The sequence below is a fragment of the Crotalus tigris genome, unplaced genomic scaffold (assembly GCF_016545835.1).
Source record: "Crotalus tigris isolate CLP2741 ecotype Arizona unplaced genomic scaffold, ASM1654583v1 scf7180000017690.20705106771:4171800, whole genome shotgun sequence".
NCBI lineage: Eukaryota > Metazoa > Chordata > Lepidosauria > Squamata > Viperidae > Crotalus > Crotalus tigris.
Window position 1 is genome coordinate 4125642 of NW_024096569.1, and position 24401 is coordinate 4150042.

At 36.8% G+C, this 24401-nt stretch overlaps 1 long non-coding RNA gene across 2 annotated transcripts in view; it reads right to left on the reverse strand.

Annotated features, from left to right (window-relative positions):
- The window catches only part of LOC120305796, a 38102-nt gene extending 14181 nt beyond the window's left edge, over nucleotides 1–23921 (reverse strand). Inside the window, exons 1-6 of one of the 2 annotated variants that reach the window (XR_005556095.1) lie at nucleotides 23644–23921; nucleotides 17021–17124; nucleotides 9025–9158; nucleotides 7583–7691; nucleotides 5673–5779; nucleotides 4335–4520 (exon numbers count right to left, since the gene is read on the reverse strand). This is a non-coding gene — a long non-coding RNA (uncharacterized LOC120305796). Of the gene's footprint in view, nucleotides 1–4334; nucleotides 4521–5672; nucleotides 5780–7582; nucleotides 7692–9024; nucleotides 9159–9967; nucleotides 10028–17020; nucleotides 17125–23643 lie in introns of those variants that run through there. The other variant, XR_005556096.1, reaches the window with a different exon arrangement.
- Between the last annotated feature and the right edge of the window lie 480 nt (nucleotides 23922–24401).

A 24401-nucleotide genomic window follows, 5' to 3' on the forward strand; every position in this document is an offset into this window, starting at 1 on the left:
CACTATTGAAAATATCTATGTGAAGTTTATCTATATACATTTTCACATATGTATATTTGATGTTAATGAAAAATGGCATTATGATTAGTCTCTTGGAATATCAATGATAGAAGGGCATAGGAGGACTAGAGGCAAAATATTACACGTTCTATGATCTTTATTGAAACACTTATTTTTTAAGTCCTTAACCTGGATCTTATAGCTGCTATTCCCTCTAGGAGGGAATAGAATTAATAGAAGCCTAGAAATTATTTTATGTTTGTCAAATACAAAGTATACTATTTTAGTAGACTATATCAGCATTTCATTAAAAAATCCATTCACTAACATTTTGTTTCAGAGAAAAAATGCCCATGTGCATGAGGGCTCCTGAAAAGAGAATCTAATCTGAACAATGATTAGTGAAAAAACACTATATAACTTTCTGTTATAAAAGGATTTTTTATTAACAGGAAATACTTTACAGAGGTAGTTAAACATCTACCCAGCTATATCCTACCAGTAGAGAGAAAATATTTCTCTCAAAGTCTTTCCCCAGAGCTGCCATCACATTGTGATGTTTGGTGTTACCCAAAAGGGAAAATATTAAATGTATTCAGCATATATTTCTCTGACATTTGTTTTTCTCAAGTCTATTGGACACCCTGGTTCATGCATAGCAAGGACTGGACTGCAATATCTGTATGTTGGAAGTGTAATATGTCAGAAGGGATAATGACTCATATGTTTTGTGATTGTTCCATGCTGACACCATTTCAGCTTAATATTCATAAAGCTATAAATAGGCCATTAGGAAAAAAAATAAATCCCAAAGATGTGAATGTGGTGTTAAAATATATTCCTCTATACTTATATCAAGGCATGAAAGACTTTGAAATTATAACGTGTGGGCAGAAATTAGAAACTTCATTTTATTCAAGTGGAAAAACTCTAATGTAATTGATTTAAAACCTGGGTGTAACATACTCTTTCTACACATGTACTAGCCTACTCCCAACACAGCAGAAAATCAAAAGACTCCCATTTAAAAAGCATTAATTCCATTGTGTATATATTTACTATAACAGATCTTTTTTTCTGTTTATTTTTGGTGTCTTCTGGTTTTTGAATTATCATTTAAGTTTGCATTCTGGTTGATGTTTTTCTTTTCTTTTTGTTATAAATTAAAGGCAATGAAAAATAATAATAAAAGTAAAGGTAAGAAAATAAGATGGTAAACTAAGATGGTGATCATGTTTCCCATGGCAACATTACATTTCTGGAAATGTTTTATTTCAGTCTTTCACAGTCAAAGTGTCCTTGAGACCCCAAGTAGGTTGTAGTTGCAACAAAAATATAGCATGACCAATGGCCATGTCAAGCAACACAATCCTAACTTCTGATTTCTCCTTCGCATGAACAAATTATTGATTTTGTGTTCTGCTAAGAAACCATGTTTAATTGTTTAGATCCATAATAGTGAAAGAATTGTCAGACATAAATAGATGGGTAAATGTTCAACATTATAACTGCTAGAAATCATGAGTGACATATGGTATGTTAATTTTCAAGCAGTTAGCAAATAATCAGAAATAACATGAGACTATTAAAATAATTACATTAATATGATTGAGAAGCAAATGAATATGCCCATATTAATTTTGCACTGGAACATTTATCTATTCTGCGAAGCAGAGTATAATCAAATTACATATCAAGTGTTTTTACCAGTGGTACGACAGGTTTGAAATAACAAAGCAATTTGCTACAAAATATAATATTTATAGGAGTTGAATTCATTTAAAATTTGAAACTTATTCTTGTGTTCAATAGCATGGACACATCAAGCAGTAAGGAGAAACTGTTTTCTGATAAAATCCCAGAAAAAACAGAAAGGTGCCCATTTACAGCTCTCTGATCCAGGGGTCTCCAACCTGTGGGCCGTGGCCCGGTATTGGGATGCAGGACAGGCTGGCCAGTGTGTGCATGTGTGCATGCACACATACCCACTCGCACTAGTGCTACGGCTGTGGGGTGCGAAAACAGGATGCTGTACCACAGGGTGAGAAAACAGGCCGCCACCATGCCTTGGGTTGCAAAAATGGGATGCCGCACTGTAGGATGAAAAAACAGGATGCCACTGCACTGCAGGGCATGAAAATGGGACACTGCTGTACCTTGGGGTGCTAAACTGGCCGCTGCCACACTGCAGGGTACAAAAATGGGACAATGCCATGCCGTAGGACGTGGAAACAGGGCACTGCACCACACAAGAATGAGGCAGGGCTAGTGAGTATCACATGGGTGCTAGCCATGCCCTGTTTGCATCACGTGCATGCTCACAGCCCCATGCACACACACGCGTGTAAAATGCTTCCCCCTCCCTTTCCCTCCAGTCCGCCAACCGAGAAAGGTTGGTTACCTCTTCTCTAATTGCTTGAGTAATTCTGATAGAATCAAAGAAGAGCAACAAAAATAAGGAAACCATTTAAAATATTTTTCAGCAGCATTTGGGGAGCTGAATAACTCAACCATAAATGAACTCATCATTACGGTATTTGACCAGATTCTAGAGACCTATAGACTGCTTTATGTAACTGTAACATTTGCATAAAATTGTGTTGTAAAATAGAAATAAAAAATGCTAAGTAGAGACAAAATCCAAATGTTAACGATGTGCATTGCAAATCATTGGAAACTTCCCATTTTGGCAAATGTACATTTGTTTAATGCTACTAGTTAGCCTCATACATCATTCTCATACCCTTTAACCTTGGAGTGATTTTAGTAGCTACTCCACTCAGCATGTAGGCTAACATCATTCTTCTTGCAATGAAACCTCTTCCAGATTTAATGCCAGGCAGCATTCACTGCTCAACCCGCTTAGTGGTTTTCCTAGCCTCAAGTTCCTGTACTGTTTGTCACTCCAGATATACAACCAGTTGTTTCAAGTCTGCTTATTGAATATCTCTTTAGTTAGATCTCTGCTTGAAGATGCTTTAGATCAGTGGTTCTCAACCTTTTTAATGCCGTAATCCCCAACCACTCGTAAGTCAAGGACTACCCAACCGGTCGTAAGTCCAGGATTACCCAACTGGTCGTAAGTCGAGGATTACCCAACCAGTCGTAAGTCGAGGACTTTCCGTGCCCAGGAGCGCTGCACATGTGTGGTGCTACGCCCTGCGCCAGCCTACGCGTAGCTGGCAAGCGGCAGAGATGGAGCCGGCCGACCACCGGCTGGGCCACCAGCTGGCCCAGCCCAAGGGAGGTAAGGCACCCGCCAGGCCCCACGCGTGCCAACAACCCTCCCTGTGCCCACTGGCCTCCCATCTCCCACCCCTGGCCCTCTTTTACTTACATTTTTAGTAGTTGCTCAGCAGGGAGGGGTGGAAACTTCCAGACAGCTCGCTTTCACTGCAGACAACTTGCAGCACCGTTTGCAGAATGGGACTTTTGGTGGGCTCAGCAGGGCAGAGACAGCCTGGACAATTCCTATTGGCTTTTGAAAGCCAATAGAATTAGACTCTATTCAAGAGAGTCTATTCTATTGGCTTTCAAAAGCCAATAGAATAAAAGGGAGTAGCACAGCTAAGAAAAAGGGGAAAAAATGGTGGACTGCATTGTTTGGTGACCCCTATGAAATGGTCGTTCGACCCCAAATGGGTTCGCGACCCACAGGTTGAGAACTACTGCTTTAGATGCTATGCTGTGCTGCCTGTTTGAAGCAAGCTTTAGTACTGTATATGCCGGCGTACAAGGTGACCCGGTGTATAAGACAACCCCCGTCTTTATCACCGAGTTGCCTTCCTAGAACGTTGTCTTATACGCCGGAAACTACCAGTATTTCCGGCGTATAAGATGACTCAGTGTATAAGACGACCCCCGTCTTTGGTGCCGATTTTAACGCTTGCGGAAGTCGCCTTATACGCCAGTATATACAGTACTTTCTGCTTTCCTAACCTAACCCAACGTCTCAGGTTCCTGGATTTCTGTCTACGGAGGTTTCTCATACTCAAAGACTTCCTTCTATCTGGGCTGTGAGCTGTTCCCAACTAAAACTTTCTATTTTTATGTTGTCAGCTTAAAACTCCTTTCCTTAGTGGCTGTAATTAAAGCAGGGATGAATTTGAACACTTGAATTTATCACTGGAAATTAGAAAAAGAATAAGGTTTCTGGCAGAAGGTGGCCTGCCCAGGTGCCTGTCTTCATGCTTGTGTTTAGGGACATCTTTGAGTGGGTGAGGCGCAAAAAATCAAAATGGCAGCCATGACCACACATTTGAAGCCCCACCTCTTTTTCTATGTCACACATGCAATACCACATAAGAAAAGGGCAGAGCTTCATGTAGTTATACCTGCTGTTTTGACACTACCACCAGCATCTGTGATCACCCTGGCTTTGTTGTTGAATGGGAGCCCCCAAAATTTGCCAGTCTTCGAGGCTCATATGTCTTCATAGGAGCAGTTTACAAATGTATGGCTTTATCCAAGAGCTATGAGTTCTAGTCCTGTACATTTGTTTAATCCTTATTTTGTGAAATCTGGCAAGGACAGAAAACAAAATAGGCATGTCAAAACTAGCCATAGGGTTTTTTTTTATTGAAAATTTTTAAAAGTTTTTACAAATAAGAAGAAAAAAAAATAAAAAACAAAAAACAACCCTACCCAACCACCCCAACCCTCCCAGTCCATCCCCCCCACCTTCCCAGAGCTGAATATAGGCTTGATTAAAATTTCTAAAAATCTTAAAAAAAAATTAAAAAAATATAAACCATTAATATATCTAAATACATTACCTAAGCTTATAAGATAATTAACAATAATATATATGTAAAAAAAAACATAGATATTAAAAAAAGAGAAAAAAAATTACTTAAAAAGAAAGAGAATAAAAGAGAAAAGAAAGAAGAAAAGATATATATATAAAAAAAAGAAGTAAAATAAGATGAGATAAAAATAAAAAATATAAGGAAAGAGAAGAAAAAAAATACAATCTATAAAATATTAAAATTTATATATAGGTTATTGAAAAACTAAGTAATATTTTTATATCCAACTTATGTTGTATAAAATCTATCCATTTTTCCCATACCGCAAAAAACTTCTCTTGCGATTGATCCTTTTAAAAAGCTGAAATCTTTGCCATTTCCGCCAAATAAGAAACTTTAAAAAACCATTCTTGCAAGGTAGGCAAAGATTCCTTCTTCCAGTATTGCCCTACTAACAACCTTGCGGCTGTGATTAAATTTAACATCAGTATAACCTTCAAAACTAGCCATATGTTTTAAGGGGTCATCTTCTTCCATACATTCTTACTGTTTCATTATCTCATTTGATATGTGTTACATTTACCAAATAAAGATCAATACTGTCAAAACTTTATCACAGAAAAGTCATCTATTATTAGAAGATATTATTTTATGATTCTTGTTGAAGCATCTATGGCAGCAGCTCCCAACCTTTTCTATACCCCGCACCCCTAGACTGCTTCTGATATATTCTTGCACCCCTTGCAAAAGTTTGAAACAATGGCAACGATTATTATGCATATACACTATAATTTTGAAAACCCAAGTTTTCTCACCCCCTGGAATATTGTCTTGCATCCCAGGGGGTTCAAGCACCCCCAGTTGGGAACCCCTAATCTGTGGTAATACACTGGAAATCACATAAAGCAGACATGTCAAACTCACATCTTGTGACATCGTGCAATGTATCGAGCTTTTCCCCATTGCCGGAAATTGGGTGGGCGCGGTTCCCTCGTGACGCATCTGGCCCACTGGCCAGCAGTTTGACACCCCTGACATAAAGGAACCACATAAATAGAAACTAAAATCTAAATAACTTGTATTAAGGGTATTATTAAGTAACAATCACAGACCCTATCAGTTCAGCCTGATTATCAGCATATGCCAGATATAAAATCTTGAAAGTATTTGAATTAAGGTTGCTCAGATTGTGTTATCCTTTAAATTATGTAATGTTCAAATACTAAATACTGCTAAATATTGCTAAAAACTGATTTCACTGAGTTTAGTGAAACTTAAATAGCATTTGAAACCCATAAAAAAAACACCAAACTTGTGTTATTTTTCTGAGTTGTTCATGACAAAAGATTAAAAGGAAAATATATTTTGTATATTTATATTTTTACAGTATTTTATTTACATTGTTTTAATTTTTTAGCATTGTAAGCCACCCAGAGTTATCCTATGGTAAGATAGGCAGTCAATAAATTTAATAAATAAAATAATTAATAATTAAATATTAATATTATTAATTATTTAATTAATAATTAATTAATAATAAATAAATTCTTCACCAAAGCATCTGAAATTGTTCTTTAAATTTGAAGAACCTCAGATGCTTTGGTGAAGAATTAGAGACAAAAATGAAAAAGATTTTCTTTTAATTTGTTTGTATTTTTATACTTTTTTTTCTTCTTTTCTATTTTTTAATGAAACATTTCCAATTGTTTTATGTTTATTTGCTATGTAGTTTATATTGGAAAGGTGTTTATTTTATCTCTTAAAAGTGTTTTATAGAAAATTAAGAGGATGGGTGAAGCAGAAAAGTTTTGGAATGCATAGAGTATTTTCCCCTGATTAATATATTCTCATTTTGTCAGCTGGCTAAAAATTCAATAATTATCTTTATCAGAATTGATTCTGTATTTGAAAGAAAATAAAAATATATACACCTTCAGCTTTGCCAACTGCAGTAGTTATAATCAGTTGTAGAAAAGCTAATAAAGAAAGAAAAGGTTACAATATATTTTTATTTTTTTTAAAAAAAGCAGTGCTTAGCCATCATTATTCTTCTAATCCCCACTTTCACTATTACGAAAGTTAAAATGAGATTATGATAACATTCTTTTCTTTTAATCTGTTCATCTTCAAGAACAATGTTTAGCAATGTCTCCTTGTCACTTCCTGTTACCATTATTGTAATGAAGTTCAATCTATCCAATAAAAGCTTTTCCCAATAAAAACTAATCAAGCTCATCTGACAGCAGAGGGCCTCTTATTAGCATCCTGGCAGCCAGCTGTGAAACAGTCTTTTTAGGTTAATAATCTCTTATACAAGAGTATCAGGACTTCATAGAGAACATCTGGGAAGATTTTCCTCTATCCAAAAGGAAGGAAGGAGCAGAAATTAAGGGAGAATCATTGGCACACCTTGTTTTTTCTTTTTTAAAAAAAAAAATGCAAATCCAAATAAAAGCATCCTACAACGTGGAGATTTTTTTAAAAAAAACCTCCTGGTATTTATTGTTGCAAAGCCTTTGAAATAAAATTTAGGGAAAGCCTATTTAAAATTCTTGGCCAGATGGCAAAGCAATTTTGAAGCATTTTTTTCATGGTTCAATAAAAGACTCTTCCAGGTTTGTTTCCTAATTGTTGCCTCACCAGGAAAAGCAGATGAGTCTTCTCTGGTAGAATTCTGATAATTGGATAAGAACAAATGACAGCTGGTTGAACTTGTCTATATCTCCATGCTAACGAAAAGAGGCATAATTACACCACTGGACTTCACCGGAGGTTAGCATACATCATTTTACTGTGAATTTGTGAACTGTAAATACTGTGAATATTAAGCCCACCTTTGAAAAACAAAGAACGATGCTATTTTTTTCCCATTGTGAGCATATTGCAAGATCTCTTTGTAATAGACACAATTAGCAGAAGAGAAATCTGTGGCTTTTTTTCCCCCTATAGAATAAAACAGGAGTGTCTGTCAAATTCATCTCATCACAACATTTGGTATTAGACAATTCAGAAAGAAATGCTACATTCTACGTCCTACCTTTTTTTTTTTTTTTGCAAGCTTTTCAAATGAGAAAAAACAAATTTGAGTAACACATTTACTTTTCGTATAGAACCCATTTGGTTCCATGGATCTGTGGCTTGCAATTTCCTTGAAGAAGCTGGTTCATAGTCAGGATGATCTCCTGAATGCACAACTTCTGCTGGAACAACAGGTTAAAGCTGAGGTCATGAAAGACTTTGACCAACTTCAGAGGTTTGTCTTTTTGCATCCCTTCCTGGACCAGAAAGCACTGAAGATTCATATCCTTGTCTCATTTCAGTTAAACTATGTAATTCACTTTACATGGGTCTGCCCTTGAAGACTGAATTAGTAGAATAACATCTCTTTTATGGTAGCTGTGATGGTTGCTAGCTGGCTTCCAGACCCAACTCAAGGGCAGCTACTTATTAAGCCTCTGTTTTGAGTCTTTATCTTATCTAGCAAAGAAAGAGTACTATGGGTATTCGCCCTGCAAGAAGATGGAAGGCCAGGACCCATAGAATGACTGGTAAAGCATGTATACAACATCATTTGATGTCAGGTTTAAAGCAATTTAGTTTTGTGTGCAGGGTATGTGTATGCACTTACAGTAAGTAACAGTATAGAAAAACAAATTTGAAACCATACTTTACAAAAACTCAGATCAGGCATTCTTATTTTATAACAACATGTATAAATTCTTAGAATAGAATAGAATAGAATAGAATAGAATAGAATAGAATAGAACAGAATAGGTTATTGTCACTTTAAACGTACCCTAATCAGCATACATTAAAACGAAATTTCATTGCATTCAGCTCTCAAAGGGTAACCACCTCCAATATACACTACATAAACATGACAAAAAATTATGGATATGCCCACATACACACACCTATGACACAGAGAAACAACATAGTCTAATTTGAATGTATACATATACATGGCAAGAAAAAAGAATCCTGCAAATTTTCAAGATGGATGGCATAAAGAACAAAGCTGAAATCTAGTAGTCCTGCTACTAATACTCTGAAACCTTCTCCCAGAAGGGAGCAAAGAAACAAACTGTGGGGTCTCTAACAATGCTTCAAGCTCTAAGCACAAAGCGCTAGCAAGCAATATCCTGAATAACAGGAAGCAAGCTTCCTATAATCATCTCAGCTGTCCTTACCACTCTATGGTAAGGACCTTCTATCTGAGGCACTGCTACCACCAAACCAAATAGGATGCAGTTTCTTAAAATGCTCTCAATCTTACCTCTGTAAAAAGTGGCCAGAACAGAAGGAGAAAGATGTGCTCCCCTCATCTGACGCAGGAAATCCAGGCACTGGTTTGCACACTTCACTAAAGATGATGTATGAGCTTCCAAAAATTATAAGAACCAAGACCACCTGTACACACAAGAGAAAAACAAATAGATGAGGGTGACCCTGACATGTCAAGAAAAAGAAAATTGCCAAACTAAGTATAAAATGAATTCTCAAATTTTGCAAAACCATGACTACTTTTATCCAAGTAATAATTTCATTAGGATAAGATTGGACAAAAAATAAGTAAACCATGTTCTGGGCCCAGTGCTCTTCAACATCTTCATCAATGATTTGGATGAGGGGATAGATGGGGAACTCATCAAATTTGCAGACAACATTAAGCTGGCAGGAATAGCCAACACTCCAGAAGATAGGCTTAAGAAACAGAAAGATCTTGACAGACTTGAACATTGGGTGCTATCTAACAAAATGAAATTTAATGGTAAAAAAAAGTAAGGTTCTATATTTAGGCAAAAAAACCCAAATGCATAGGTATATTATAGGTCCGTGGTGGCGAACCTATGGCACACGTACCACAGGTGGCACGCAGAGCCCTCTCTGTGGGCACACGCACCGTCGGCCCAGTCCTAGGCCTTCAGCTGGGTTTTATAAAACCTCTTCGCTTTGGTCTCTGCCGCCATGTGCAAAAAAAAAAAGGTTCAATCAATCAATTTCAACTTCTTGCGGGGAAAAAAAAGATCTCGCAAAGTTGGAATTGATTGATTGAACTTTTTAGTCCCACCAAGTCTGCCACAGCCACGCCCACCCAATTGGCCACACCCATCCAATGGGCCACGCTCACCCAACACTTGATGATACATAAGTGGGTTTTGGGTTGCAGTTTGGGCACTCAGTCTCTAAAAGGTTCGCCATCACTGGTATAGGTGTACCTTGCTCAATAGTAGCAACTGTGAGAGGGATCTTGGAGTCCTAGTGGACAATCACTTAAATATGAGCGAGCAGTGTGCTGCAGTCAAAAAGGCCAACACAGTGTTAGGCTGCATTAACAGAGGGATAGAATCAAGATCAAGTGAAATATTAATACCATTGTACAATGCCTTGGTAAAGCCACACTTGGAATACTGCATACAGTTTTGGTCAACACGATGTAAAAAAGATGAGAGTTCAAAGAAGAGCAATAAAGATGATTAGGGGACTGGAGGCTAAAACATATAAGGAATGGTTGCTGGAATTGGGAATGTCTAGTCTAATGAAGAGAAGGACAAGGGGTGACATGATATCTCACGGGCTGCCACAAAGAACAGGGAGTCAAACTATTCTCCAAAGCACCTGAAGGCAGGACAAGAAGCAATGGATAGAAATTAACCAAAGAGAGAAGCAACCTAGAACTAAGGAGAAATTTCCCGACAGTTAGGATAATTAATCAGTGGAACAACCTCCCTCCAGAAGTTGTGAATGCTCCAACACTGGAAGTTTTTAAGAAGAGACTGGACAGCCATTTTTCTGAAATTGTATAGGGTTTCCTGCCTGAGCAGGGGATTGGACTAGATGACTTCCAAGGTCCCTTCCAACTTTATTATTATTATTATTATGGATCATCGCACAGTCAGCCAGATGTTCAGACTGGATTTGGCATTTTGTCTACCTATCGCGTCCTTACCCCGGACCTGGGATAGGCAGATGTGGATGTTTGATGGTATTACAGATATCGTCGCAGGATGGAAGCAGTTCCTAATAAGGCTGCCTTTTGCAATTGACTAATAGCGAATTTATCAATGCCAATGGTGTTCAAGTGGTGCTCCAGTTGTTTTGGGATTGCACCCAAGGTGCCTATTACTATTGGTACTACCCTTGCTTGCTTTTGCCACAGTCTTTCTATTTCTATTTGTAGGTCTTTGTATTTTGTTATCTTCTCCAGTTTTTCTCGTCTATTCTGCTGTCTCCAGGCACTGCCACGTCCACTATCCAGACTTTTTTGTCTTTCTTATTGACAATTGTTAAGTCTGGGGTGTTATGTTGCAGGTGCTTGTCTGTTTGAATTCTGAGTCCCAGAGTAGTTTAATTTTATCATTTTCTATGACTTTCTCTATTTTATGATCCCACCAGTTTTTGCTTACAGGCAAATGATATTTTTTGCAGATCTTCCAATGCCCCATTGTTGCTACTTTGTCATGCCGCTGCTTGTAGTCAGTCTGTGCAATCTTCTTGCAACAGCTTACCAGGTGGTCCACTGTTTCTTCAGTTTCTTTGCACAGACGGCACTTACTGTCTGTTGCTGTCTTCTCAATTTTGACTTTATATGCATTTGTCCTTAAGGCTTGGTCTTGTGCAGCCAGAACTAGTCCCTCGGTCTCTTTCTTCAATTTTCTGCTCTTAGCCATTGCCAAGTCTTGTTATTATCTGCTTTCCCAGCTATTTTTTTAATGTATTGGCCATGTAGTGCTTTGTCTTCCCACGCCTCTATTCTGTTCTTCATTTGGTCTTTCTTGTAGGCCAGTTTGGTCTCTCCAGTAGTCAGTAAGCCTTCCTGATATACTAATTTCAGTGCATCTTCATCATTGTTCTTCAGATATTCTTCTAAAGCCATTTTTTCTTCTTCAACCATCTGATGTACTTGTAGCATTCCACGCCCACCTATTTGCCTTGGTAGATAAAGTCTGTCAATGTCACTGCGTGGATGAAGGGCATGATTCATTATTTTTCTGGTCTTCCTATCCATTGCTTTTAGTTCTGCTTGAGTCCAGTCCACTATTCCAGCTGTGTACCTAATGACTGGAATTGCCCAGGTGTTGATTGCCTTTATGGTATTTCCTCCATTGAGTTTGGACTTTAAGATCTTCTTCACTCTCTTGATGTCTTCACCTCTAATCTTTTTCTTAACTTCAGTGTGCTTGATGTTGTCAGCTTGAGGATACCCAAGTATTTGTAGTACTCTTCCTCATCCAGACTCTTAATGTTATTTTCGTGGGGCATCTTGATTCCTTCAGTTTTCATTATTTTTCCTTGTTTGATAGTAAGGGTGGCACATTTGTCCAAGCCAAACTCCATTACAATATCTTGGCTATATATACGGACAGTGTTGAGCAGCGATTCTATTTCAGATGATGTTTTTCCATACAGCTTCAGATCATCCATGTAAAGGAGATGGGATAGTCTGGTAGATATTTTTGATTTTTGATGGCCATGTCCTGAATTATTCAGTATTGTTGACAGAGGAAACAGTGCAATAACAAATAGTAATGGTGACAATGAATCTCCTTGAAATATTCCTCTCTTGATATTAACCTCTCCCAGTCTCTCACTATTATTATTATTATTATTATTATTATTATCATTTACATTTACATTTATCAATGAACTTTTATGGGTATACTAAACAAACAAATTATAGAATTGTATAATTTTTTTAAAAAAATTGAACCTCACTAAGATGTATATTTCTACAGACAGTCCCAAATATACAAATTTACTACTATATTCCACATTGATGGAGATGCCAGAGAAACAAAAGTATTTGCATAAAACTGAACTTAAAAAATGGTGATCAATCTTAATGGTTGGCACGATCTGATAATAGTGTACCATGTGAACAAAGTTGTTTCTTGCTTCAAATTGTCACCTCTTACAGAACCAGTTTTGTGTAGTGGTTAAACGGATGGTTAATGTATGAGGCTAGAAAGCTGGAGACCATGAGTTCAAATCCTGCCTTAGCCATGAAAACCAGGTGACTGGCCTTGGGCCAGTTATCCTCTTTCTCAGCCCAGCCCACCTCGCAGGATTGTTGTTATGGAAAAAATAAGAGGAGGAGATTCACCACCTTGAGTTATTTGTAAAAATAATAATGGTGGGATACAAATAAATACCTTTCCCTTGTGTTAAAAATCCCAATCCACGAACTACATTATACTTTCATCCAAGCAAATTACAAATACTTTATCAACATTTTTAAATACTGGTAGATTTTAAAGGAACCATAATCATTAATCATTAATCATTAAACCATAATAAAGAGATACGAAACAATTTTTAAAAAGTTCATTTCAAGATAAGATGATGTAACATAAAAATAATTCAAAGGATACAGAATGGTTGGTGGTTCATAAGGGGAAAAAAAGCAGGAGGGAACCAATTTACAAGCTTACTAATATTCAAAAGTCTGAGCAAAATGATCATGCCTGGAGCAATTAAAAAAAATTCAACCTTCTTCAAAGTTGCTAATTATACTTGTGGAGCTGACAATCCACAGCTTGAGAATCTCTACTATAGAGGATTGAATCTCCTGTTGCCTTTGACAATCATTTTTCAGTACTGGTATCTCAAGATACTGGTATCCCAATCTGTTTGGACAAGTTGCATTTCCATAATTTGCTTGCCCTTGTGGTCAAATTGGTACTTTCTGACATATGCTAATAAAATACTTGCTATCTGTTGTACTTTGTGCTGATGAAGGGGTGCTCTAAAAATGGAACAAAGAAACAAACAAAGGATGAATTCCTGTTTCATTAGTTGACAAATGTAATATTTTGGGAAGTGGAAGTTAGGGTTGGCCACTTCAGTCTGTAACATAACTGAAAGCGAAGGACTTAAGTCAAATTGGAAAAGCTTTCTGAGAGAAATGTTATTACCAAGAATCTTCTACTCTTTTGATTGTATTTTCAGTTCAACGAATGGGATTGAAAGAAGGATGTTTTCAGGGTATAATACTCAGTGGAAAGTTTTTATTTTGTTTTGGCCAAAAAGATTGTGCACAGAATGGTCTCCCGTCATAACATAGTCTGATTTTTACAAAGCAGGAAGTCTGGTGATTTGATTCAGCAGGAGAAAATAAGCACACGCCTCTATTAGTGATTGCAGAAGACCTTGGGCAACTAATCTGCAATTTATTGTCCCCCAGTGGCAAAGGTCCCAGAAAAAGTTCAGAGTGATGAAGGAAATTAACCAAATAGCTCTTTAAGAGGGAGACTATAATGGAAGATTAATGCAAAAGTTTTGCAAAGTTCAGAAAAGAGCAAATTGGCTTGAGAGAGAGGTTAGTGCCATAAAGGTTAAGGTCATAAAGCTCGGGAGTTCTCTTGATTTATTACCAACTGAACATCACAAATGTAAATTCTCAGTAATTACAAGGGGTTATTCTACATTGTTATCCCCAGTAGGACATAGATAAAATATTTTAAAGTTCTATTGATTTGAAATGAACTGGTGTCAAATAGGAACATAAGCACATTTCCTAAGGATATTTGGCACTGTATTGAGCTGAAGTAATATCTGAATGGGATCTGTGTTCATAAATTTTCCAGTTGCTCACTCTCCAGTTGCTCTAGAAAAATGATCTCAATAGCAGAGGCCCCCAACCTTTGGGGTACCAGGGACCAGTTCTATGGAGAAATATTTTCCCATGGATCACAGGGGGTGTGGCTTTGTGTGCTGCCTGCATCCCACGGATGGGGCTTCACTTGTTTGCACAGCCCAGTTGCTGGCATGCCACGACCCGGTGCTGGTCCATGGACCAGGGGTTGGAAACCCCTGCTCTATAGGATATTGAAGGCTGGAGCTCACAAAATTCAAAAGGTTGGCATCTACTGAGCTGTCAGTTGCAGATCTTTAGTGGTGTCTCAGGATCTGCACTGTCTTCTAAACAAGGCTCAGTATTTTACTGCAATGATAATATAATGCTAGCAAGATTGCATTTTGCAAAGCTGGAACAGGAATGGGTACATAAGTCTCCATGGAATAAGCATAGGCTAAAACACATGTGTTCATATTATGCCAATGCAATGGCATATCTGCTTGTATCAGTCATCAGGATGCAATTACATAACTGCACTTTTTGTGCAGTTAACATTATTGTGTACTGTCTTGTTGGTATCACTGCAGATACTGGACACCATTGAAAGAGGACTTTTTTTTTCATTGAGAGTTGCCCCTGCAGATACTGCTTGGGACATATGTAGACAGAACAGAAATAAAATGTGGTTATATGTGGGACTACCTTTTCCTCTACTGTTCTCCCAATTGGACATTACTTTTTATATGTGCCATTTTCTTTGAAATGTAGGCCCCCAGAGTCATCAAGGAGTTCAGCAGCCTCAAAATGTGATTAATAAAAGCAAGTGTTATGGGTGTCAACATTCAAAAATAGCTCATTGGATAGGTCAAATGGTGCCACTGTCCCCAGAAGTAATAAACTTCTTTGAAATTCAGTTATTCCCATTAGGCTGCTCCTTGAAAAATGGAGATCATGTTGATATAAGAGGGTTGGATGGAGAGATGAAGCTTATTATCTGTTTATCAGACTCTTGATCATCTTGGCTGATTAAAACAGCCAGTATAAGATTGTCCTCATAGTTACAGAAAGTCATTGGCACCCATAGGCAGGAAGGATTGCTTTACCACACTAAAGAGGGCTCCAAAATATTTTTAAAATCACCAGAAAATAACTTTAAAATAAATATATGGGCTACTCAACCTTCTCTTCCAAGTTCAGCTATTTCTTCAGCATATCCCTCTAGATCAGGCATGCACTTCGATACTTTAAAAATAATTATGGGCCAAAAGGAAATAGTTTTGAGGAGAAACAAAATTTATCACTAGAAAAATGAAGAATATGACATTATTATTTATTTAAGAACAACACTGTGATATGATGCAATTTTTCTCAACAAGGTTTTGTATAGTGGGGTTAAATAAGTTGTCAATGTTCTTAAAGTGTCTTGCAAATGTTCACTAGTGATGGAAGAACACTGTTCTTATTCATGTTCATGACTGAAAATATTTATTCATGTATATATGGGCTTACAAAAAAGTTTCTAAGCAATTTAAATGAGCTTATTAATTTCTTTCCTTTCTCTGAAAATTTGTAAAAGTCAATCAAACTGCTGTCCTTAAATTTTGTTTTATGAGTTTCTGGACATTGCAATTCAGCTGGATTTTTTTTTTTTTTTTTTGAAATGGATTTTCATTTATATTTAATTGAATCTCTTCTTTGTTGGTCAAAGTCTTTTGTCAAATTCTTCAGTTAGAAAGCTAATATGCTCTCCATATTTTATTCCCTAGCTCAGTCCACTTACATTAAAGAATATGGTGAGAACAAATGGTTCTTTTTTTTTGAATTGTCTCTTACAATTTCATTTTTAACACTGTTATTGAACTATAGATTTTAAAAATTAGTTGATCTTTTTTGAAATTGAAGATTCAGTTTATTTAGGTGACTAGTGACACTGCAAAAGAAAAAAAAGGTCATAGTTCCATCCTTCATCTTTGAGCTCTTTGAATGTTCTTGATTCTTTTGCAAGAATTTAGTTACTTTGTCTTTTAACAGAATAACAGATTTGGAAGGGTCTTCTTGTCCAACCTTCCTTTTTAAGCAAGAAACCCTATACCATTTCAAGACAAATGTTTGTACAATCTTTTCTTTAAAATCTCCAGTGTTGGAGCATCTACAACCTCTGGAGGCAAGTCATTCCACTGATTAATTATTCTCTCTATCAGGAAATGTCTCCTTAGTTCTAGGTTGGTTCTCTCCTTGATTTGTTTCCATCCATTGCTTCTTGTTCTGCCTTCTGTTTTGTTCTGAAAAATAGGTTGACTTGCTCTTTCCCCTTTTATAGTAACACATGGTGAAGCACATGTCCTTGATTCAACAACTTTACTTCTGTGTGATAAATTAACTCATTACATTCAACATATGTTTCTTGAAGACATGCTTGGAATGTTCTGTGTGTTAGTCCACTATTGCAGATATAATTAACAATGGAGGCAACCACTAGCATCACATGATCACATTTTATAATTTTACTATACAAAATTAACAAATGAATAATACAATGTTGTTTGGCTATTTCCCATATGATGTAACGCCTCCAAACCTTTTGCATTTCACAGCTGATGCCCCATCAGTGCCAATCACCATCAAATTTTTGAGATCAAGCTTCAATGTTTGTTTGTTTTTCTCTAAGACAGTTATGTAATTCATCCCAAATTACCTTCCAATTGTGGGGCCTGTTATAGAATACAATCCAGCAAGCTCCTTGGTGATTTCAAAATTTGTAGTACTTCCTCTTACAAAGGTGATTAATTGTACTATGTCCTTAAAATATGAAAGCATATTTATCAGTTATACATTAGTCAATAATCAATGAATAAAATAGATATTATTTGGATTTCTCAGCTATTGATTACTAAGATTGGAAGAAATGTCAGCAACTCCTTCAATGATCATTTAGGAAATACGAATATTATCTAATATTTTCTTTTCTGGGCATATAATAGACACAGTGATCTGCATAAACTTCTTTAAAAACTGCCTTCTCTAAAATATATTTGCCAATAGTAATTTTCCTTGCAATTTTTAAAGCTCACTTTAGAAGCTGTTTCATTTTCACAGTTTATATTCTTCAAAAACCTATTGATCTCTAGTGAGATTTTTCAGTAAACTAGCAACTTTATTTTTTTTTCTCATTATAGTCTAATTTAGCAAGGGCATGATGTTTTGTCTCAAAATGTCATCAGAGATTATATTCTTTGAGACCCTTAAGATTTCCCGACACACAAGATGCATGATTTCATCTTTCAGTGAAGGACAAAAATATTTCTCTATCCTGCATTAAAAGCTCTATGTTCTGAGTCAGTTTTTTCCCTCTTATTTTCATTCATGGTATCTTTTTGTTTACGATGTAGAAAAGAAATAGTCAGAGTTAGGATTCAATTTCTAAGGAATAGTTTATCTTTGTGAAGCCCATGGATGTACGATAGCACAAAAAATATAATGCAAAAAAACTTAACACATAAATAACCACACATTAAGATAGATAAAATACCTTATAACAAACATATAAGATGTAAAAAGTAAATGTCTATCTTTCTGAAAAATCAATTAAAAATAATATAAAGATACACTCACATAGCTAAGTTATTAACTCCTGTGGATATATGTACAATTGGGTTTTTCTGGTCCTACCTTATAGTCTATGTTTAAAGAAAACAAGATTAGTTTTGAAAATACTATTCTGGTATTTTTCCCTTTGAGACAGCTATTGAAATATTGTGACTTAATCAACTGAAATATTGGCACAGCAAAAATTTGAAAAATTATCTTGCTGTCTCTCATCTCAATAGAGTTCAACTGTATATTTATCAGATATCCAACATATGAAAAGAATTAAAAGCCAGACTGACTCTCACTTTCTATAAAAATTTAATGTGCTGTTCAAATTAAAAAAAAAGGGATCCACATCATGGTTGTTTGTTGTTTCTGCCTTAGGCTGTGGCCAAGACCATCATCTCTAAAAGAAAACAGCCTTCTGAACAGCTCTGAACAGCCTTCTCTCTCCCTCTTGAAGCAGAAATTGGGTTTTGCAGGAAAGGTTGAACTAGCAGCCAGCCAAGAGTTCTGCTCTTCTTTTACTAAATCATGATCTGTTTAACAATGGTTTATTAAATAAACTATTATGGAATAGATTTGTTCAACAAACAGAACTGCAAACTACAGTTTATAAAATCTTATTGCCTGGATGCATAACATTCATCAAACAAAAGGCTTATCGATCAGCACTTTGGCATCTAGCAGTGTGGGTAACACTGATGGAGCTGATAGTGCTGGTAAGACCTGAAGGCTTTGGAGACTTTAGGCAGTGTATCTTTACAAATGAATAGGCAAACAGCAGTGGATCCTTTGCACTATCGTGATGCTTGGACCCCTTGTGTTGGTTATTTTCAAAAGAAATGGACAAGCTACATGAGATTGCTTGAAGGGCAGTGTTCAGCCTGTGGGCTGTATGTTGTACACACCTGATCTACTGTAAAAGAACATTATCTGACTGACTAGATATTCTTCCAGCCATTCATAGTTTTGATTCCCTGCTCCTGCAGATACCCCCAACTCTCTAGCAATCTTTCTCCCAACCTAGCCAGGGAGATCTAGGATGGCACTAGATTTCTCTCAGTTCTCTAACCTGGGAGATTTCAGTGTGTGCACTGAGATTGTCCATTGAGGAGCAGCTGTTCATGTGGTAATCATGAACTGTCCCACTTGGTGCTGACTGAAGTCACAGTGCAACAAGGAACAGATTGATGTGTTTTTCGCTTTATGAAGAGCTGATGATCTGGAGATAGAAGAATGACTCTGTTGTCATGAACAAATCACCACCTTGTCAGTTTAAGACTGATAGCTGAGATAAAAATCTGCAGGGGTGGAGGACCAGTTAAAATAGTACCCTAAAGAAAAGCCATCACTTATATGCTCAATGTCTACCCATGTCACAATATATATTTTTATATTCCAGACAAAAGCAAGATAATAAATAGGACCATGTTTGACCCTTGCAGGGTTTACAGTATTTGTTATTCAACAGTTACAAAAGTCTTAATCCCATTTTCTGCTCCTATGTTTAGCTTATCCTATTTCCCAACCCTCAGGCTTATTCCTATTAACCTTTTGACTAAAGCACTCTTGTACATTTCTTTAGCTTTGAGTCCTGAGTCTTAAATGCTTCTTTCCTTTTCCAGGTTCCTGTTTAATCCATACAAAAAATTGCTGATAAGCCAAGCTATTACACAGTCTTTGCCAAAACTGGTGACTGGTCTTTAAGCATGGCTGCATTCTCTCTGGCCCTGTTTCAATTATCATTTCAAGTTAAATGAACTTGACCGGACTTCCTGGTCTTTTATCCTACCAGTTTTCTGCCACTGTTCTGCTGTTCTTAGAGATTGTTTGCTGGGTGTCTGCTGGATGAGACACTTGATAGCAAGCTTTAACTCTCTATCAGATAGTGGCTTCTTTACTCATTGCTTTCTTTATCCCAAGATAGTTTGTCCTTTCCTTTTGGATGCTCATTGTTGCCTGTTTGTTTTCATGATCTCCTTATGATCCAACTTCTTTTTGCTGTCTTCCTCCTCACACATGGATCTTGCTTCTCTTAATAATTTCTTTCAAACACAGAGAGAAACCAGCCCCAGCAGCCTCTCCCACCTGTTCTTGCTTGCGTTGAAGCTTTTTTTCTTAGTTGGCTGAGTGAGAAAAAAGTGAGAAAAGAAAAAAATAAAAATAAAAAATAGATTCTTGTTCATTGAAGCATGATTGTGAGTTGCCTGGCAGACAAATGCTTGCATGTTCTAAAGCAGGTCCTCCCAGTCTGCTTCTTTAAAAAAAGAAAAAAAAAGAAAACCAAAACAGAAGTGGGTGGAGAAAAGCTGCTTTTTCCAGCCTTTTACAGTCATGTCCTCCTACAGATATTCATGGGAAGGAAGAGGTTGATTTAAGAACTTACTGATTTAAAGACTTGTTCCATGTTAAAGGGAGTTGATTTGTCTTACCTCAAACATGCAAGACTTACTGATCAAATCCTATCCCATTCAAGAAACCTATGCAATTACTTTTTTTAACAGGCTTACAGCCTCCCTACTCTCTTTGTTGATGATGATTGTGAAGTTATGGATGGTTGTAATTTTCAGGAGTACCTGATGCAATTGGGTCTTGGAATTGTTTTACAATTTCAGTGATTCTGCTTCTGCCTGCCTGTCTGTTCATCTCACATGTATTATGGGATGATTCACAAAGTTAAGAACAAAAAAAAATAACAAAGTACATATCAGTAAATAACCAAAAACAAGGGCAACAAAAATATTAAAAACAAGCTAAAAATCAAATAAAACAACAAACCGTAAAACATATATGTGGGAGAGTGTCAACCAGTGACTCTTATTATACATCCCATGGACTGCGGAAATCACAAAGAAGTCACAGACCGAACCTCACCAAAAATATCAGTTGAAGCCAAGATTGCCAAACAAAGGCTATCATACTTTGGCTGTGTCATGCAAGCTCAAAAAGTCATTCATGGTGGGAATGATCAGTGGGAAAATGAGAAGGGTCCACCCAAGTACCTGTTGACTGTACACTATAAAGGATGACACCTGGATGACCATGGTGGATTTGAAGGAGATGGTAGAAGATATAGGGGCATGGAGAATATTAATCTATAGAATGGCCAAGGATCAGACACGACTGAATTGGCTGATGATGATGACATCAATGATGACATTTATAAAGAATATCTGTTGTACCTGGTGGCTGGGTGGGTTTAGATGGGGAAGAACTGTCTGAATCCTACCAAGACTAAGTGGCTGTGTTTGGGGCACCCAGATCAGGGAATATTCCATCATTGATCTTGAATGGCGTAGTACTTTCTTGAATGGGGTAGTACTTCTTCCTTCAAGGTTGGTAGGCAATCTGGCATCTTCCTGGACTTGCAGCTGCTGCTTGAACAGTAGGTATCAGCTATGGCCTGTGCACAACTCCATCTGGTGTACCAGCTTTACCCTTTCTTAATTGGGGGAGTTAGTCACTCATGCCCTAATCACCTTACAGCTTAATTACTGCAATGCTCTTTACATAGGACTATGTTTGAAGACTACCTGGAAGTTTCAACTGGTCCAAAATGTGGTGGTGTGAGTGGTAATGGGCAGGCTTTGATAAGCCCATGTAATAACTCTGCTTCACTAGCTTCACTGATGGTTGGTTTCCTTCAGTGTGTGATCCATGGTGCTGATTGCTAAATTGCATAGAGGAGGTAAATGGTATTTCATGCAGATATTGCAATAAAGCTTTGCTGCTATTTGGTCATCCCATTGTTTGTATTTAGTCAATTAGCTATCTTCTTGTAGCAGCTAACTAGATAATCCACTATTTCTTCAGCTTCTTTGCAGAGGCAGCAGTTGTCATCTATGGCTATCTTCTCAATTCTAGCTTTGTATGCATTTGTTCTTAAGGCATGATCTTAAGAGGCCAGAATTAGAGCCTCTTTCTCTTTCTTCAATTTTCCTGCTCTTAACCATTGCCAGTCTTGTTATGTGCTTTGCCTGCTAATCTTTTTTAATGTAATACTTTACTTTATCATGCCTCTTTTGTGTTCTTCAGTTGGTTTTTCTTGTAGGCCAGTTAGGTCTCTCTGGTGTGCTTTTATGATATACTAGCTTCAATGCATCTTCAGTCCTTCAGATATTCTTCTAATGCCCTTTTTTCTTCTTCAACTGTCTCTAGTGTATTTGCAACATTTCATGCCCACCATGGTCCTTGCTAAATAGAATCTGTTAACATCACTGCATGGATGAAGGGTCTGATGCATTATCACTATTTTTCTGGTCTTCCTACGCAGGGCTTTTAGTTTACTTTCTGCTGTGGTGGAAAGAGCTTGTTTTCAACTAAATGCTGTTGGACTCTATCAGCTACCACAATAGTTGGCAATCACAAAGTTGGTGGTAAGCAGGTAATTGGCCTTTGATTGCCTGATGCTGCTCTTTTTATTGGATCTTTCATTATCAGATGAGTTTTGCCAGATGTTAATCAATCTTGAATTTCACCTCCTTGCAGTATGGTGTTAAACTGCTTGGCAATGAGCAGGTGTAGACCAGTCAGATGTTTTCACCAAAAATCATGCAGTTCATCATCACCTGATCTTCAACTCTGAACCATTTGTATATGTTAGTATTTATTTTATCATTAATCTTTAAATATTGTATGTTTGTAATATTAATAATTACTAGGTTAGATGCCTTCATTGCTCACAGGAATAGAAAAGTAAGGTTTAAATGAAATAAAAAATATCTAGCCTGGCTCATTGTTCAGTATGTCACTGGGTGGTGTATAGATTGTTCTTTTAAATTGTATTTGTACATTTTGCATATTGTAATGCTTTAGATCAGAAGAAAAGCATTACAATTTTAATCAATATAATTCCAAGCAGTTTTGCAAGACAAGAGATTAAGCTTCTTAAATAATCTCTCCTTTTGGGGGTACTAGATGGTGGATGATTCTTCCATATTATTTATTATAATTATAATATTTTATTTAATATTAATGAATGTTGCATATTTGTATCTATTTATTAACTAGATCCATCTAGCTCAGTGGTTCTCAACCTTTTTAATGTTGCGACCCCCAACCGGTCGTAAGTCGAGGACTACTCAACCGGTCGTAAGTTGAGGACTACTCAACTGTAGCACCATTTGCAGAATGGGACTTTTGGCTGGCTCAGCAGGGCACAGAAAGCCTGGACAATTTCTATTGGCTTTTGAAAGCCAATAGAATTAGACTCTATTCAAGAGAGTCTATTCTATTGGCTTTCAAAAGCCAATAGAATAAAAGGGAGTAGCACAGCTAAGGAAAGGGGGAAAAAAATGGCGGACTGCGTTGTTTGGCGACCCCCATGAAATGGTCATTCGACCCCAAATGGGGTCCCGACCCACAGGTTGAGAACCACTGATCTAGCCTAAACAATGTGACTATTTCTCAGTTCATATACTGAAGTAGTCATATTCCTTTCTTTCAGCAATTATTCATTCTTCTTATAGACCGCATATTACTTATTATCAGAATTTGCATATCTTAAAATTTCTCCATTCCCCCACCTTTAATAAATATTCAACTGAGGTACACCAATTCATGTATACTTTTTTTCCCATTTATATATAACTTGCAATCATTTGGTCCAATCTTCCATTCAAACCCAACTATCGTGTTCTTTGATACATTAATTTTCAGATCCATACATCTTATTGCATTATATAATCTATGACTACAAACATTTCTTATATATTTATTCATAAATACATTAAGCAATGAAGATGATATCTCACAGTCCCTGTTCAATCCAAATCATTTGTTAAGCAGTCTGCAGGTATTTAATCTCATACATCCTTTACTTCTTCATGTTATTATTCTTTCAATAGGTAGATACAAATGCAGTCTTCGAACACCTATTAAACAAGTAAGAGTCACTTTATAAACAAGCATCTTTCATATTTTAATATTTATCTACATGAATTTATGTAATTTATTTGGACTTATAAACTGCTCCAGCCACATCTGTATGTCCCAACATATGTAAGTCAGTTTTAAAACAAACAGGTTAAGGCACCAAGCTAGAAACCAGGAGACTGTGAATTCTAGTCCACCTTAGGCATGAAAACCAGCTGGATGACTCTGGGCCAGTCATTCTCTCTCTCAGCCTTAGATATTAAACAAAGTAATATATTTTTATGGGGGGGAAACTATTTTTAACAAATAAAAATAATAATGTGGCAAGGGGCATTGTTTTAAACTTTTACAAATATCCTCAAGATCTGACAAATAATTTTGATTTTGCAGACAGGATGTTGGGAGACCCCAGCAGTTCTCAGGTCACACTTTAAGAAATATTGCACTAATAGGTAGATAAAATCCCAATCTTCTAGGGCAAAAACCTAGGTCCAGAAGACTTCCTGGGTCCTTTAACAGAAGACTCTATGTACTGTTTCCACCATAAGTACCACAGTGAGGCTCCATTCTTTTTAAGCAGTAAAACATCAAAAATGGACTAAGGGTACTTA